Source organism: Vulpes lagopus, chromosome 20 (genome assembly GCF_018345385.1).
Source record: "Vulpes lagopus strain Blue_001 chromosome 20, ASM1834538v1, whole genome shotgun sequence".
NCBI lineage: Eukaryota > Metazoa > Chordata > Mammalia > Carnivora > Canidae > Vulpes > Vulpes lagopus.
The window spans coordinates 35,328,349-35,345,575 of NC_054843.1; the positions used below are offsets into that span (position 1 = coordinate 35,328,349).

The 17,227-nt window shown below is 37.6% G+C and overlaps 2 pseudogenes; both read left to right on the plus strand.

The window, feature by feature from the left end:
- The first annotated feature begins 971 nt into the window (after nt 1-971).
- Nucleotides 972-2,177, plus strand: LOC121479251 (annotated as a pseudogene).
- A 4,357-nt stretch (nt 2,178-6,534) lies between these two features.
- On the plus strand, nt 6,535-7,738 carry LOC121479250 (annotated as a pseudogene).
- The last annotated feature ends 9,489 nt before the right edge of the window (nt 7,739-17,227 follow it).

Consider the following 17,227-nt stretch of genomic DNA (forward strand, 5'->3'; position numbering starts at 1 on the left):
GAGGCTTTTGCAAGCGGGGATGGGGGGGGGGCGGGTTATGCGTTGCCCCAGATGAGGAGTGTTGCATCTTTACTGACCACTCAGGAATAGTCTGGGAATCTCTGGCAAAAGTCAGAAAAGGTTTGGGTGGACGTAAACGGGAGCGAGAACGGCAACAAGGTTGGTTTGAATCATGATTTAATCATTCCCACTGGCTCACTCTGAGACCAGCCTGGACCCAGGATTGGGTCCTTCCTTAGGTTCCTCTGAGAGGGGGAAATGTGGAGGCCGAGAAAAATCAAGGCCATCCCACCTCGAATTTAGCATTAGCACAAGTACAGCCATCCCGGGCCCCTGTGAATAGGAGCTGAACTTTATGGGAAAAACTGCAGAATGTCCTCAAGGTCCTGGGCAGGTAATCCCGTATCAGAAAGACAACAGAGCCCACCCCCTGGTAGAAAGTCCCATCCTAGAATTATTCCATCCCTTCTGGAAATCCCCTAGACCAGCCTATAAAAAACCCAGCTGTAACCCACTTCGGGGTCCAAGTCCCTTCCCTGCTGTGTCGGGTGCACTTGGACCCAAGCTCGAGCTTGCTAATAAGCCGTCGTGCGATTTTTGTGAAGAGACGAAGGCTGAGCCGTCGCGGCCGGGTCCTCGCCCTCGAGCAGCACTTGGCTTCTCCACGTAGAACCCGGGAGTGGGAGATTCAGAATCGAATCCCTTCTCCCTCCCCGCTCCTGTTTTCGGCTTGTGAGGAACCTTCCCATCAAAGACAATGGCCAGGGGTCCCTGGGGGGCGCAGCGGTTCGGCGCCTGCCTTTGGCCCGGGGCGCGATCCTGGAGACCCGGGATCGAATCCCACGTCGGGCTCCCGGTGCATGGAGCCTGCTTCTCCCTCCGCCTGTGTCTCTGCCTTGTCTCTGCCTCTCTCTATATATATGACTATCATAAATAAATAATAAAAAAAATTAAAAAAAAAAAAAAAGACAATGGCCAGCAATGTTACCAACGAGACAGATCCTCGCTCCATGAACTCCCGTGTATTCATTGGGAATCTCAATACTCTTGTGGTCAAGAAATCCGATGTGGAGGCAATCTTCTCAAAATACGGCAAAATTGTGGGTTGCTCTGTTCATAAAGGCTTTGCCTTCGTTCAGTATGTTCATGAGAGAAATGCCCGGCTGCTGTGGCAGGAGAGGATGGCAGAATGATTGCCGGCCAGGTTTTAGATATTAATCTGGCTGCAGAGCCAAAAGTGAACCGAGGAAAAGCAGGTGTGAAACGATCTGCAGCGGAGATGTACGGGTCAGTACCAGAACACCCTCTCCGTCCCCTCTACTCAGCTCCTCTTTTGATTTGGACTATGACTTTCAACGAGATTATTATGACAGGATGTACAGTTACCCAGCACGTGTACCCCCCCTCCTCCAATTGCTCGCGCTGTGGTTCCCTCAAAACGTCAGCGTGTATCAGGAAACACCTCACGAAGGGGCAAAAGTGGCTTCGATTCTAAGAGTGGACAGCGAGGATCTTCTTCCAAGTCTGGAAAGTTGAAAGGAGATGACCTTCAAACTATTAAGAAGGAATTGACCCAGATAAAACAAAAAGTGGATTCTCTACTGGAAAGCCTGGAAAAAATTGAGAAAGAACAGAGCAAACAAGGAAAGATGAAGAATGGTAAGTCAGAAGAGGAGCAGAGCAGCAGCTCCCTGAAGAAAGATGAGACTAATGTGAAGATGGAGTCTGAGGGGGGTGCAGATGACTCTGCTGAGGAGGGGGACCTACTGGATGATGATGATAATGAAGATCCGGGGGGATGACCAGCTGGAGTTGATCAAGGATGATGAAAAAGAGGCTGAGGAAGGAGAGGATGACAGAGACAGCGCCAATGGCAAGGATGACTCTTAAGCACATAGTGGGGTTTAGAAATCTTGTCCCATTATTTCTTTACCTAGGCACTTGTCTAAGATCAAAATTTTCACCAGATCCTCTCCCCTAGTATCTTCTTCAGCACATGCTCACTGTTCTCCCCATCCTTATCCTTCCCATGTTCATTAATTCATATTGCCCTGCGCCTAGTCCCATTTTCACTTCCTTTGACGCTCCTAGTAGTTATGTTAAGTCTTACCCTGTAATTTTTGCTTTTAGTTTTGATACCTCTTTATGACTTAACAATAAAAAGGATGTGTGGTTTTAAAAAATAAATAAATAAATAAAAAATAAACCGTCGTGCACTTGCATCGGTGTCGGCTCCTTGGTGGTTTCTCGGATTCGCAATCTTGGGCACAACAATAACTAATCCCATATATAAATAAGGAGTACATTTTTAACAGAAAACTGTGACTCCTTTACAGGTTACATAAACTTGAACAGAGTCATAATAAATACAAAGAAAACAAACAAAAAACTAAGGAAATATTATGGGTTAGCTGATTTTTTCCCTATATACATGTTATAGACCTCAATATTTGATTTCTGCAGTGATATACTACTGATTAATTTATAAATCATCAGTGTTATCTTGAAAAGAATTTGATAACTACTGAATTAACCCCCAAACATCATTTTTTAGATTTCAATACTTGTTCTTTTTGCTTTTTCCCCAAATGTCAGTTAAGAGCTTTCTGGTTGCCAGGGATCTACTTGCTGTCAGACATAAATGAGAAAGTATGACATAAAGCTCTGGATTTATATGAGGAAGCAATTGTTATTCTATGTAAAAAATTCACTAAGAATATCTATAGCAATAGAGTGGAACCAAAGATTTGCTGTGGTGAGGTAGCAGATAGTCCAAACAGATACAATGACTTAACAATGACTTACACATAATCAAAAACTTAAAAATTATAATACAGTAAATCATTTAAAAACAGTTATGTAGTAAATAGGGATGCCAGGAAAGTAGTTATAATACAATACATTGCCAATTTTATGGAGATATTCTTCAATCTCACATTCTCTATTAGTAATAAATGTTTTGGTTTTGTTGGTTTTTTTTTAATGATTTTTTTAAAGAAGTTAAGATATTAATTAATATCCACATAAGGAGAAAGAATATCTGCATTAATATTTGCCAAATAATTTTTTAATGTAGAATTTTAGTTGATGTTGGATTTAGGATGAAGTGTGGGAATATATATGAACCTAAGGAAAACCATTTGTCATTGCAATAGTGAAAATTAGTTCATAATTATAATTAATAATGTTTTGTGAGGAAAACATTGTTATTTATAAATCCTTGCAATGGTTAATTTTATGTGTTAACTTGACTGAGCCATTAAACGCTTAGACATTTAGTCACTCATTATTCTGGACATGTTTGTGAGGGTGTTTCAGATAAGATAACATTTGAAGTGGTAATTGATAAAGCACAAAGCCCTTCTGAATGTTGGCTGGGCTATAGCCCAAACAACTGAAGACCTGAATAGAACTAAAAGGTTGAGGGACGCCTGAATGACTCAGTGGTTGAGCATCTGCCTTCGCTCAGGGCGTGATTCCGGCATCCTCTGCTTGATTCCCACATCAGACTCCTTGCAGGGAGGCTACTTCTCCCTCTGCCTTTGTCTCTGCCTCTCTCTGTGTCTCCCATGAATAAATAAATAAAAATCTTAAAAAAAAAAAAAAAAAAGAAAAGAAAGAACCAAAAGATTGAATAAGAGGGAACTCTTTCTGCCTAAGTATTTGAGTTTAGTCATTGGCCTTCTCTTGCCACTCAGACTAGAACACCATCAGCTTTCCTGGTTCATCATTTGGGTCTCTTGCTACTTTCCTTCTTGCTATCTTTATTCAAATGCGGATCCCCACATAAACCTTCTCATTGGGAATCCAAACTGAGACCTCCATTCACACAATGCAGACTCTCACACCAGTAACACAAACCGACTCACAGAGATACCTTTGTATCCTGCCTCTGCACTCCCCATCTTCAGAGTCCAACACTGCAAGAATTCTCTCTTTAGTGCCCTCTGTCCTTGGTCACTCCTGTGAAGAACCAAGAGGTAGACCAGAGGAAGACTGGTAGGCAGCAAAGCAAAGTTTATTGAGCAATAGTATAAAGTTCCCAGAGAAGGAGGGACAGGAAGAGGCTTGTCCTTGAAGAGTTTCTAAGTTTAGGAGTTTTTATGAGCTCTTTTGCGAACTATCTTAAGCAATTAGGGTGGGGTGAGTGGAGCCAATAAGGGCTTTGGTCGAGTATCTGTCTAGGTTAATGTCAACATGCTGATGGTCTTTTTGCTGACATCTGGGGACTTATCTCTTAACTGCCCCTTGCCTATGATATTGACAAATGATTTATGGCTAATTGCCTTATTTTAGGACATTTTGCAGAAGTCATTTCTGCAAAAGCTGCAAAGCAGAATGCTAGTGTGGTCCAGTCTAACCTGCAAAACAGAATGTTAGTGCTCTTTTGTCTTAGCTGTCCTCACTCCATATTTTCTTGTTGGGGACCCTGGCCCTGACTACCTTACTGTCCAACTAACTCCTAACACATAGAGAATCGTCCGTTAATAAATATTTCAGCCTTTGAAAACTATATTGATTTTAAATAGTTTGCAGTTCCCTGAAAATGACAGACTGGTAAATAGATTTGACATACATGTTGGAGTCAAAGTACTGGTGTGCTGGTAAATGTTTGACAGTCAATTCTCTAACTCTCCAAGAAAGTGGAGGAGCTGATTCGAAGTTTTTGCCAATTTCCATGGTGTCAAATCTCCCACCAAGGTCAGCTTTATTCTATGAGTCTAACATCCTTCAACACAAATTTTTGAACAAATATGAGCCAGCCAGTCATTTCAATGTGACTTCAAAAACCTTGCCATACAACTATAAGAAAGAGTGGGTGTATGAGGGGATGCTAGAAGCTGCTTCTAATAGGCATATGTAAAATTGAATGTAGAAGATTTCTAATTTGGGATGATTTGAAATGGTTTGGCATCAAGTAACCTGCAATTTACCTGAGTGACTTTTTCAATGAATCCATTATTTGAATTTAAAATAGATTTTACAATATTATTAATTTTAACTTCTGAGAACAATACTTGCAACATTTTCCATCTAAAACATTTTTCATTTTTGACTCCCTTTACTGAATCCCCAGTTTTTAACTAAATATTTTGGAGATAAAAATAATATCCCCCTCCATAAGAAAATGTTGAAAGAATAGATTTTCCATCTCCATGGCTCTGTCTTGCTCTTTTGATGTTAAAACTGAGAGCTTTAAGAAACTACCAGACAAAATTATTTTGCTTATTCTCCCAAAGGTGACTCTAAACCACGTGAGAACTTGATATTTTAAAAAATTATTTATACAACCATATGTCACATAAAATTTTACACTGATCATTCAGTAATGGAAAAATATGTACTTCATCTGTAGCCAACATATAATGTTATTATTGTCAACCTTAAAAATAAAATAGCTGATTATTTAACCAGAAAAAAATAACTTTATTCAGGAATAACAGAAGAATGGCAGTTGAGGACCTGCAAACTATGGCAAACCATGGGCAAGTCTGAAGAACAGAGGAGAGTGTCCTTTTTATAGAGGAAAGGAGAAACTTGGGAGGGGTTGGTTTGAACAAAAATTCATCAGAGAAGAGCTTGTGGAGGGCTCTCACTCTCTGAGTGGTGATAGATTTCTTACTGGCTAGTTTGTTTGTTGCTAGGCAAAAAGAAAATCTTTCTTTTTCTACTAGTATATGTAAAATAAGCTTCCTCTTGCTGGTGTATGTAAAGTAAGCTTCAATGAGTGGTATGTGAGTGAGAGCCTTCCTTTCGTTGCTTCCTGACTCCATACTGAATTAAGCTTCCTTTCTTCATTTTCACACTATAATAACATTGATATAGTCACAAAGAAAAAGAAATGTTTAATACTTGTTTTTGAGTAAAGTACATGACATCACCATATTAACCTACCTTTTAAAATCACTCAGGCTTCTTTGTATCATTCTCCTGTAAATAGAGGTCTGACCTATTTTCAAGGCTCTACTACACATTGCATATGCAAATGTCACCTTTGCTTTATTATGTTCACAATCTGCAAATGCTAACATGCAGATTCTCTTACATAGTGCTGAAAAGTTTGCACTATGCATTGTACTCTAATATAATTATTTTTCAGCTCTATCAGGACATATACAGAGCCTAACATGAAGCTGAGAAAACCCAGGCACCATCAATTAAATCAATTATAGACTTTTCTCTCACAGGAAAACTTTTACATTCTTTGTTCACAGATGTCCAGTTTCTATGAGGAATACACCCTTCTTCTGACCTTGGATAAAGCAGAGTATTCTAAGAGTGGCTCGTTTGATAAACCTGGTTTTTGAAATGGTGGTTTTCTTTTTAAGATAGATGGAGGCCTTGGTTTTAATTGAGGATTTCATATTTTTCAGGGATGCTGAAGAAATCCTGGAGACCCGGATCCTCGTCGGCTCCCGGTGCATGGAGCCTGCTTCTCCCTCCGCCTGTGTCTCTGCCTTGTCTCTGCCTCTCTCTATATATATGACTATCATAAATAAATAATAAAAAAAATTAAAAAAAAAAAAAAAGACAATGGCCAGCAATGTTACCAACGAGACAGATCCTCGCTCCATGAACTCCCGTGTATTCATTGGGAATCTCAATACTCTTGTGGTCAGAAATCCGATGTGGAGGCAATCTTCTCAAAATACGGCAAAATTGTGGGTTGCTCTGTTCATAAAGGCTTTGCCTTCGTTCAGTATGTTCATGAGAGAAATGCCCGGCTGCTGTGGCAGGAGAGGATGGCAGAATGATTGCCGGCCAGGTTTTAGATATTAATCTGGCTGCAGAGCCAAAAGTGAACCGAGGAAAAGCAGGTGTGAAACGATCTGCAGCGGAGATGTACGGGTCAGTACCAGAACACCCTCTCCGTCCCCTCTACTCAGCTCCTCTTTTGATTTGGACTATGACTTTCAACGAGATTATTATGACAGGATGTACAGTTACCCAGCACGTGTACCCCCCCTCCTCCAATTGCTCGCGCTGTGGTTCCCTCAAAACGTCAGCGTGTATCAGGAAACACCTCACGAAGGGGCAAAAGTGGCTTCGATTCTAAGAGTGGACAGCGAGGATCTTCTTCCAAGTCTGGAAAGTTGAAAGGAGATGACCTTCAAACTATTAAGAAGGAATTGACCCAGATAAAACAAAAAGTGGATTCTCTACTGGAAAGCCTGGAAAAAATTGAGAAAGAACAGAGCAAACAAGGAAGATGAAGAATGGTAAGTCAGAAGAGGAGCAGAGCAGCAGCTCCCTGAAGAAAGATGAGACTAATGTGAAGATGGAGTCTGAGGGGGGTGCAGATGACTCTGCTGAGGAGGGGGACCTACTGGATGATGATGATAATGAAGATCCGGGGGGATGACCAGCTGGAGTTGATCAAGGATGATGAAAAAGAGGCTGAGGAAGGAGAGGATGACAGAGACAGCGCCAATGGCAAGGATGACTCTTAAGCACATAGTGGGGTTTAGAAATCTTGTCCCATTATTTCTTTACCTAGGCACTTGTCTAAGATCAAAATTTTCACCAGATCCTCTCCCCTAGTATCTTCTTCAGCACATGCTCACTGTTCTCCCCATCCTTATCCTTCCCATGTTCATTAATTCATATTGCCCTGCGCCTAGTCCCATTTTCACTTCCTTTGACGCTCCTAGTAGTTATGTTAAGTCTTACCCTGTAATTTTTGCTTTTAGTTTTGATACCTCTTTATGACTTAACAATAAAAAGGATGTGTGGTTTTAAAAAATAAATAAATAAATAAAAAATAAACCGTCGTGCACTTGCATCGGTGTCGGCTCCTTGGTGGTTTCTCGGATTCGCAATCTTGGGCACAACAATAACTAATCCCATATATAAATAAGGAGTACATTTTTAACAGAAAACTGTGACTCCTTTACAGGTTACATAAACTTGAACAGAGTCATAATAAATACAAAGAAAACAAACAAAAAACTAAGGAAATATTATGGGTTAGCTGATTTTTTCCCTATATACATGTTATAGACCTCAATATTTGATTTCTGCAGTGATATACTACTGATTAATTTATAAATCATCAGTGTTATCTTGAAAAGAATTTGATAACTACTGAATTAACCCCCAAACATCATTTTTTAGATTTCAATACTTGTTCTTTTTGCTTTTTCCCCAAATGTCAGTTAAGAGCTTTCTGGTTGCCAGGGATCTACTTGCTGTCAGACATAAATGAGAAAGTATGACATAAAGCTCTGGATTTATATGAGGAAGCAATTGTTATTCTATGTAAAAAATTCACTAAGAATATCTATAGCAATAGAGTGGAACCAAAGATTTGCTGTGGTGAGGTAGCAGATAGTCCAAACAGATACAATGACTTAACAATGACTTACACATAATCAAAAACTTAAAAATTATAATACAGTAAATCATTTAAAAACAGTTATGTAGTAAATAGGGATGCCAGGAAAGTAGTTATAATACAATACATTGCCAATTTTATGGAGATATTCTTCAATCTCACATTCTCTATTAGTAATAAATGTTTTGGTTTTGTTGTTTTTTTTTAATGATTTTTTTAAAGAAGTTAAGATATTAATTAATATCCACATAAGGAGAAAGAATATCTGCATTAATATTTGCCAAATAATTTTTTAATGTAGAATTTTAGTTGATGTTGGATTTAGGATGAAGTGTGGGAATATATATGAACCTAAGGAAAACCATTTGTCATTGCAATAGTGAAAATTAGTTCATAATTATAATTAATAATGTTTTGTGAGGAAAACATTGTTATTTATAAATCCTTGCAATGGTTAATTTTATGTGTTAACTTGACTGAGCCATTAAACGCTTAGACATTTAGTCACTCATTATTCTGGACATGTTTGTGAGGGTGTTTCAGATAAGATAACATTTGAAGTGGTAATTGATAAAGCACAAAGCCCTTCTGAATGTTGGCTGGGCTATAGCCCAAACAACTGAAGACCTGAATAGAACTAAAAGGTTGAGGGACGCCTGAATGACTCAGTGGTTGAGCATCTGCCTTCGCTCAGGGCGTGATTCCGGCATCCTCTGCTTGATTCCCACATCAGACTCCTTGCAGGGAGGCTACTTCTCCCTCTGCCTTTGTCTCTGCCTCTCTCTGTGTCTCCCATGAATAAATAAATAAAAATCTTAAAAAAAAAAAAAAAAAAGAAAAGAAAGAACCAAAAGATTGAATAAGAGGGAACTCTTTCTGCCTAAGTATTTGAGTTTAGTCATTGGCCTTCTCTTGCCACTCAGACTAGAACACCATCAGCTTTCCTGGTTCATCATTTGGGTCTCTTGCTACTTTCCTTCTTGCTATCTTTATTCAAATGCGGATCCCCACATAAACCTTCTCATTGGGAATCCAAACTGAGACCTCCATTCACACAATGCAGACTCTCACACCAGTAACACAAACCGACTCACAGAGATACCTTTGTATCCTGCCTCTGCACTCCCCATCTTCAGAGTCCAACACTGCAAGAATTCTCTCTTTAGTGCCCTCTGTCCTTGGTCACTCCTGTGAAGAACCAAGAGGTAGACCAGAGGAAGACTGGTAGGCAGCAAAGCAAAGTTTATTGAGCAATAGTATAAAGTTCCCAGAGAAGGAGGGACAGGAAGAGGCTTGTCCTTGAAGAGTTTCTAAGTTTAGGAGTTTTTATGAGCTCTTTTGCGAACTATCTTAAGCAATTAGGGTGGGGTGAGTGGAGCCAATAAGGGCTTTGGTCGAGTATCTGTCTAGGTTAATGTCAACATGCTGATGGTCTTTTTGCTGACATCTGGGGACTTATCTCTTAACTGCCCCTTGCCTATGATATTGACAAATGATTTATGGCTAATTGCCTTATTTTAGGACATTTTGCAGAAGTCATTTCTGCAAAAGCTGCAAAGCAGAATGCTAGTGTGGTCCAGTCTAACCTGCAAAACAGAATGTTAGTGCTCTTTTGTCTTAGCTGTCCTCACTCCATATTTTCTTGTTGGGGACCCTGGCCCTGACTACCTTACTGTCCAACTAACTCCTAACACATAGAGAATCGTCCGTTAATAAATATTTCAGCCTTTGAAAACTATATTGATTTTAAATAGTTTGCAGTTCCCTGAAAATGACAGACTGGTAAATAGATTTGACATACATGTTGGAGTCAAAGTACTGGTGTGCTGGTAAATGTTTGACAGTCAATTCTCTAACTCTCCAAGAAAGTGGAGGAGCTGATTCGAAGTTTTTGCCAATTTCCATGGTGTCAAATCTCCCACCAAGGTCAGCTTTATTCTATGAGTCTAACATCCTTCAACACAAATTTTTGAACAAATATGAGCCAGCCAGTCATTTCAATGTGACTTCAAAAACCTTGCCATACAACTATAAGAAAGAGTGGGTGTATGAGGGGATGCTAGAAGCTGCTTCTAATAGGCATATGTAAAATTGAATGTAGAAGATTTCTAATTTGGGATGATTTGAAATGGTTTGGCATCAAGTAACCTGCAATTTACCTGAGTGACTTTTTCAATGAATCCATTCTTTGAATTTAAAATAGATTTTACAATATTATTAATTTTAACTTCTGAGAACAATACTTGCAACATTTTCCATCTAAAACATTTTTCATTTTTGACTCCCTTTACTGAATCCCCAGTTTTTAACTAAATATTTTGGAGATAAAAATAATATCCCCCTCCATAAGAAAATGTTGAAAGAATAGATTTTCCATCTCCATGGCTCTGTCTTGCTCTTTTGATGTTAAAACTGAGAGCTTTAAGAAACTACCAGACAAAATTATTTTGCTTATTCTCCCAAAGGTGACTCTAAACCACGTGAGAACTTGATATTTTAAAAAATTATTTATACAACCATATGTCACATAAAATTTTACACTGATCATTCAGTAATGGAAAAATATGTACTTCATCTGTAGCCAACATATAATGTTATTATTGTCAACCTTAAAAATAAAATAGCTGATTATTTAACCAGAAAAAAATAACTTTATTCAGGAATAACAGAAGAATGGCAGTTGAGGACCTGCAAACTATGGCAAACCATGGGCAAGTCTGAAGAACAGAGGAGAGTGTCCTTTTTATAGAGGAAAGGAGAAACTTGGGAGGGGTTGGTTTGAACAAAAATTCATCAGAGAAGAGCTTGTGGAGGGCTCTCACTCTCTGAGTGGTGATAGATTTCTTACTGGCTAGTTTGTTTGTTGCTAGGCAAAAAGAAAATCTTTCTTTTTCTACTAGTATATGTAAAATAAGCTTCCTCTTGCTGGTGTATGTAAAGTAAGCTTCAATGAGTGGTATGTGAGTGAGAGCCTTCCTTTCGTTGCTTCCTGACTCCATACTGAATTAAGCTTCCTTTCTTCATTTTCACACTATAATAACATTGATATAGTCACAAAGAAAAAGAAATGTTTAATACTTGTTTTTGAGTAAAGTACATGACATCACCATATTAACCTACCTTTTAAAATCACTCAGGCTTCTTTGTATCATTCTCCTGTAAATAGAGGTCTGACCTATTTTCAAGGCTCTACTACACATTGCATATGCAAATGTCACCTTTGCTTTATTATGTTCACAATCTGCAAATGCTAACATGCAGATTCTCTTACATAGTGCTGAAAAGTTTGCACTATGCATTGTACTCTAATATAATTATTTTTTAGCTCTATCAGGACATATACAGAGCCTAACATGAAGCTGAGAAAACCCAGGCACCATCAATTAAATCAATTATAGACTTTTCTCTCACAGGAAAACTTTTACATTCTTTGTTCACAGATGTCCAGTTTCTATGAGGAATACACCCTTCTCCTGACCTTGGATAAAGCAGAGTATTCTAAGAGTGGCTCGTTTGATAAACCTGGTTTTTGAAATGGTGGTTTTCTTTTTAAGATAGATGGAGGCCTTGGTTTTAATTGAGGATTTCATATTTTTCAGGGATGCTGAAGAAATTAACAAAGGCTCAGAGATGAAGGCTCTGTTTGAAAAGCCGAGTTGGTAATAAAAATTCAGGATTACATAGCAATCCTAATTTCCAATTCCACAGCCGTGTCCTCTGGAGATGAGTAGCATTGCAAGTAAATGTAGTCTTGAGATTTTTCTGTTACAGATATCTTGTGTCTTACTCTAGAACACTCTGCACAGGTAATATCAGCAACTCCACAAAGCTTTTTTCACTTACATTGAAAGTTTGAATTGAAGCCATGTTCTCTGAGGTAAAGGGTCAGGGGTTTTATCCACTAAGCCACCAAACCCCTCATTTCAAGTACTTTTGAGTCCTGGTATTTCTTTGTGACAGAAGACACTCATGAGGAATTATGCCTTGTGCCTGAGGGTGAAGAAGTAAAAGAAAGACAGCCTTATTAAGAGTACATGTGCTATAGCCTGACAGATTTTGACCTTCACAATGACATAAAGGCAGAGATGAATGCAAAAAAAATCTCTACTGCTGTTAAACATTATAACAAGACAATCTTTAGGGCATCTAAAAAAAAAAATGAAACTGCTTATCAATACTGAAAGGATGAAAATAAATTTAGGATTGGTTTGAGATTAATAGAGAAAAATTCAAAAATAGAAAACTTTAAAAACTGAGATTCAAAAAAGATACCAAGGAGATGGGATATGAAGTGATTGGTAATCTTGTTTCATACTATCTGATATTGTCTCCCATAAATGATTAAATGGTCAGTTAAACTGCTGCTCTTGGGGATCCCTGGGTGGCTCAGCAATTTAGCCCCTGTCTTTGGCCCAGGGTGTGATCCTGGGGTTCCGGGATTGAGTCCCACATCAGGCTCCCTGCATGGAGCCTGCTTCTCCCCCTGCTTGTGTCTCTGCCTCTCTCTGTGTCTTTCATGAATAAATAAACTCTTTAAAAAAAAATAAATAAATAAACTGCTGCTCTTATTTTGAAAATAGAAATGATTATTATTTCCCAAATAAGAACACATGGACAGAATACTTTTCAGATTACTACTTAGAAGTATATTCTGATTGAAAAGTAAAATACCCAGATTTAAACACAAAAAGATATGAACAAATACAAGAACACAAGTAACTTCACTATATTTTGATAGAAAATTAAGGAGAGTAAAGTATTATAAAAACAAGCTAGGAAAAACACACCTATACTATCAGTTCCATGTTGAGCAAACAGCATTTGTACAGTAGAATAAAACCATAAAAATTTGTATGTTTAACTGTAAGTAAAAAAATATTGTCACATTGTCATATAATTTTTGCTAATGAGTTACACAATGCTCATTAGCAGAAAGTTGTCTCCTCTTCCCTGACTTCTCACAGCTTTGCCCAAAGCACTTGGCTGTGTCTTGTGTACAATCTAAGCTAAAGTGGTTTAATTCTCCCTTCAAATGCCAGGAAAAAGACAGCATTAGAAAGTCCATTGCAACTATTTCTTCTCAAACTGTCAGAGTACTCATCATCTAACTACAATTGCTCATGATAGTATCTTAAAGATCTATTTTCATTTCGAAATAGACAAATGATGAATAAATCACAACCACTGATATTGTTTTAGAAAAATCTAACATTCAACAAGATAATTTAAATTAATGTTTTCTAATCCATGAAAGTTTTTATTAAGGAATTTTTTTAAAATTTTTTTTAATTTATTCATGATAGTCACACAGAGAGAAAGAGAGAGGCAGAGACATAGGCAGAGGGAGAAGCAGGCTCCATGAACCAGGAGCCGGACGTGGGACTCAATCCCGGGTCTCCAGGATCGCGCCCTGGGCCAAAGGCAGGCACCAAACCACTGCGCCACCCAGGGATCCCCTTTATTAAGGAATTTCTTATGAACACAAATGATTCTGATTTATCCATTTTTAAAATTACAACTATAATTATATTTAAATTTAAAATAACTTTAAGTCATAGTCTACCATAATTTAAAAATGAAATTTTTAATTATTGAAATTGTATTCCTTAGAAGAAGGAATCCACTTTGTATAATGCTCCTTGGTCAGAATTCATGACCATTTTTATTTGCTGAAAATATATCAAATATCGTGCCATAAATATCCCAGTGATATAACTATAAATTTAAAAGGTATATATTAATGCCAGGACATAGTTTCAATACATATTTTCCAAAACTTATATTTAAATTTGCCTAAACATATTCTTTTTCTGTTTACTCTTTAGGTGACATCAGAAATGGACAGATACTTCATATTTAGTAAGTACTGGCACATAAGTTTTTTAAAAAAAAGTTACAAAAGAAACTGTTGATAAATCGAGTAATCTAGAATGAACATCAATTTATAAACACTATATGTAGATATAGTCTCTTGTTCTTTGATTATTAATCTCCCACTGCTCTATATGAAAGGTAAACATTTCCTTCTATGAGTTAACCCATAGGATAATGGATCCACATCTCTCTAAGCATTTGCGTCTATTTCCCATGCTCGTTATCAAATTCATTCTAAATGAATGCTAGATAAACAACAACAACAACAACAACAACAACACTGCCCAGGATAATTAAATCATCTGGGATGTAGTTCTCAAACTTTAGTCTAAAAACAGAATTACCTAAAGAGTTTAGGAAAACAGATTTCTGAGTGTTATCTCCAGGGTTTATGAGTCAGTCAACCTGGGGTGGGGCTCAAGAATTTCTGTTTCCCAAAAATTCCCAATGATACTAATGTTACCAGTAATGGGATTTCACCTGAAGAAACACTGCCCTAGGGGAACTGTGTTTTTAACAGATTCTCAGGTGATTCTACTGGTTTCCTAAGATTAGAAAACACTTACATGACTGAGCTCCAGCTAACCCCCTGAGGTCAAAGCTTTTATACCTGCATCTCAGCTTATCCTGCCCTATTGCCACATTTCTTTCTGCCACATTCCTCTTCACATCTGAGCATGATATATCTGTGAAACATAATTCAACACAATGCACAAATTGGAATTTGAGGAGGTTAGTTACTTCTTTCTTCATTCATGTAACACAATTTTTATGATTATATTCCAACTTTGGCTTAATATTCTGTCTCTCTGCCCAGACAGTGGGTTACAAACAAATGCTTACAAGGAGTAGGAAGACAAAATAAATGAGATAGACGGGTTGGATGGAAACTGGTAAACTGAATGGTCCATATCTTGTCTAAAGGCAAAAATAAGTAATCATTACTGTAAAGAATACAGAACCAAAATAACAATGAGATTTTTTTAAAGAGAAAAATCAAATCTAGATGTGTATAGATGTGTAAATGTGAGCATTTAATATCTCTTAAGTGAATGAATGAATAATTACAAATCTTTTTTTTTTTTTTTAATTTTTCATTTATTTATGATAGTCACACAGAGAGAGAGAGAGAGGCAGAGACATAGGCAGAGGGAGAAACAGGCTCCATGCACCGGGAGCCCGACGTGGGATTCGATCCCAGGTCTCCAGGATCGCGCCCTGGGCCAAAGGCAGGCGCCAAACCGCTGCACCACCCAGGGATCCCAATAATTACAAATCTTATCCAGTTAGCTATGGACTTTTTTTAAAGATTTTATTTATTTATTCATGAGAGGCAGAGACATAGGCAGAGGGAGAAGCAGGCTTCCTGTGGGGAGCCTGAAGCAGGACTCCATCCCAAGACTCTGGGATCATGACCCGAGCCAAAGGCGGACGCTCAACCACTGAACCACCTAGGTGCCCCTTGTTGTGATTTCCATAAACATTATTTTATTTCATTTTATTTTTTTTCATAAACATTATTTTAGATTAGTTTTAGATCTTTAGAAAAGTTGCAAAGATAGTACAGAATTCCCATATGCCCTTTATCATTTTTATTTTTAGCATTTTATATTTTCATGGTACATTGTCTCAACTCAGAAGCCAAATCTGATATAATATTGTTAGCTAAACTTGACAATTTATTCAAATTTCACTAATGTTCTTTTTCTGTTCCAGAATCCCATCCAGCACAGCCATAGTTAATTGCAATGTCTTCTTGGCCTTCCTTTCCTATGATGTTTCTCATAGCTTACTTGTTTTTGACGGCCTTAGCTGTTTTAAAAAATACTGGTAAGGTATTCTGTGCAATGTCATTCTAATGGGGTTTACATGGTATTTTTTTCCGAGGTTAAACTAAGGTTATATGATTTGTGAGAAATTCCACAGAAGTAAAGTACCATGTCATCACGTTAACTGAAGTACATGTTATCAACAGGACTTAATGATTAATAATGCTAACAATTAGATGTCTGAAGCAGTGTTTGCAATGTTTCTCTACAGTAAAGTTACCCCTGCCCCCATTTTATAATTTACTAAATGGAACCTACACTAAAGTGGGAAGAGCAGTACAACCTCTTAAAAGGAGAGTATCTTCATAAATTATCTGGGATTTATTTGTAAGAAAGATTCATCTTTTCTCCCTTATAACAATAATCTTTTAATAAAAAAATTGATAAGAAAGTATTCTTCGATTTGACATAATATGACACTTTAAGGAAAAGTATATTATTCTTCATTTTATTCTAATGGAGCAATCTTAATAATTAAAATATTACTTTCTAAATTCAGATAGCCTGTAATACCTTTTATAAATGTGGCTTCTAAATTGGGTGCATATTGATGAAATATCATAATCAGAAATGATCTCCATATTGTAGAGAAAGGAGCACAAGCCTGAATGAGTTAGTAAAGTAAATCTTCTCTGGGATAAAGCAGGATAATGTAAGGCTTTGTAGAGCATGTAATATACAAGGGGCAAGGATAAACAGTGCATGTTGCATTTGATTGACTTAACCTCCTTAATATAGTAAAGACTCCAACAGCTAGCCATATTTTTAGATTTTCTTTACTATGGCCAACAAAGAGACAAAGAATAATAATAAAGAGAATAATAGAGTGTTACGCCTGGAAAGGACCTCAGCCATCATTAATCTGATAAGCTCATTTTATGCATAAGGAAATGTTTAACCTGGTAATGTTGAAAGACTTGCATTGTGGTATACAGCTATTTGAGGAATAAACAGCATTTTCTCTCATTTTTTGGACTTCCAAGTCAGTGCTTTATTGTTATATCCTATTTGACTATGAAAAATCAGAGAAGAAAATTAACCCTTACTTGGAGAGAATGCTGAATTGCAGGCTTCTTTTCCTTCTTGTTCTGGTTTGTCATGTGCATTTGGCGAAGGCTGAGAGTATTGATTCCATGAATTCCCTTCCCAGGGTCTTAGATTATAGATGGCTAAGAGTAAAATTTATATG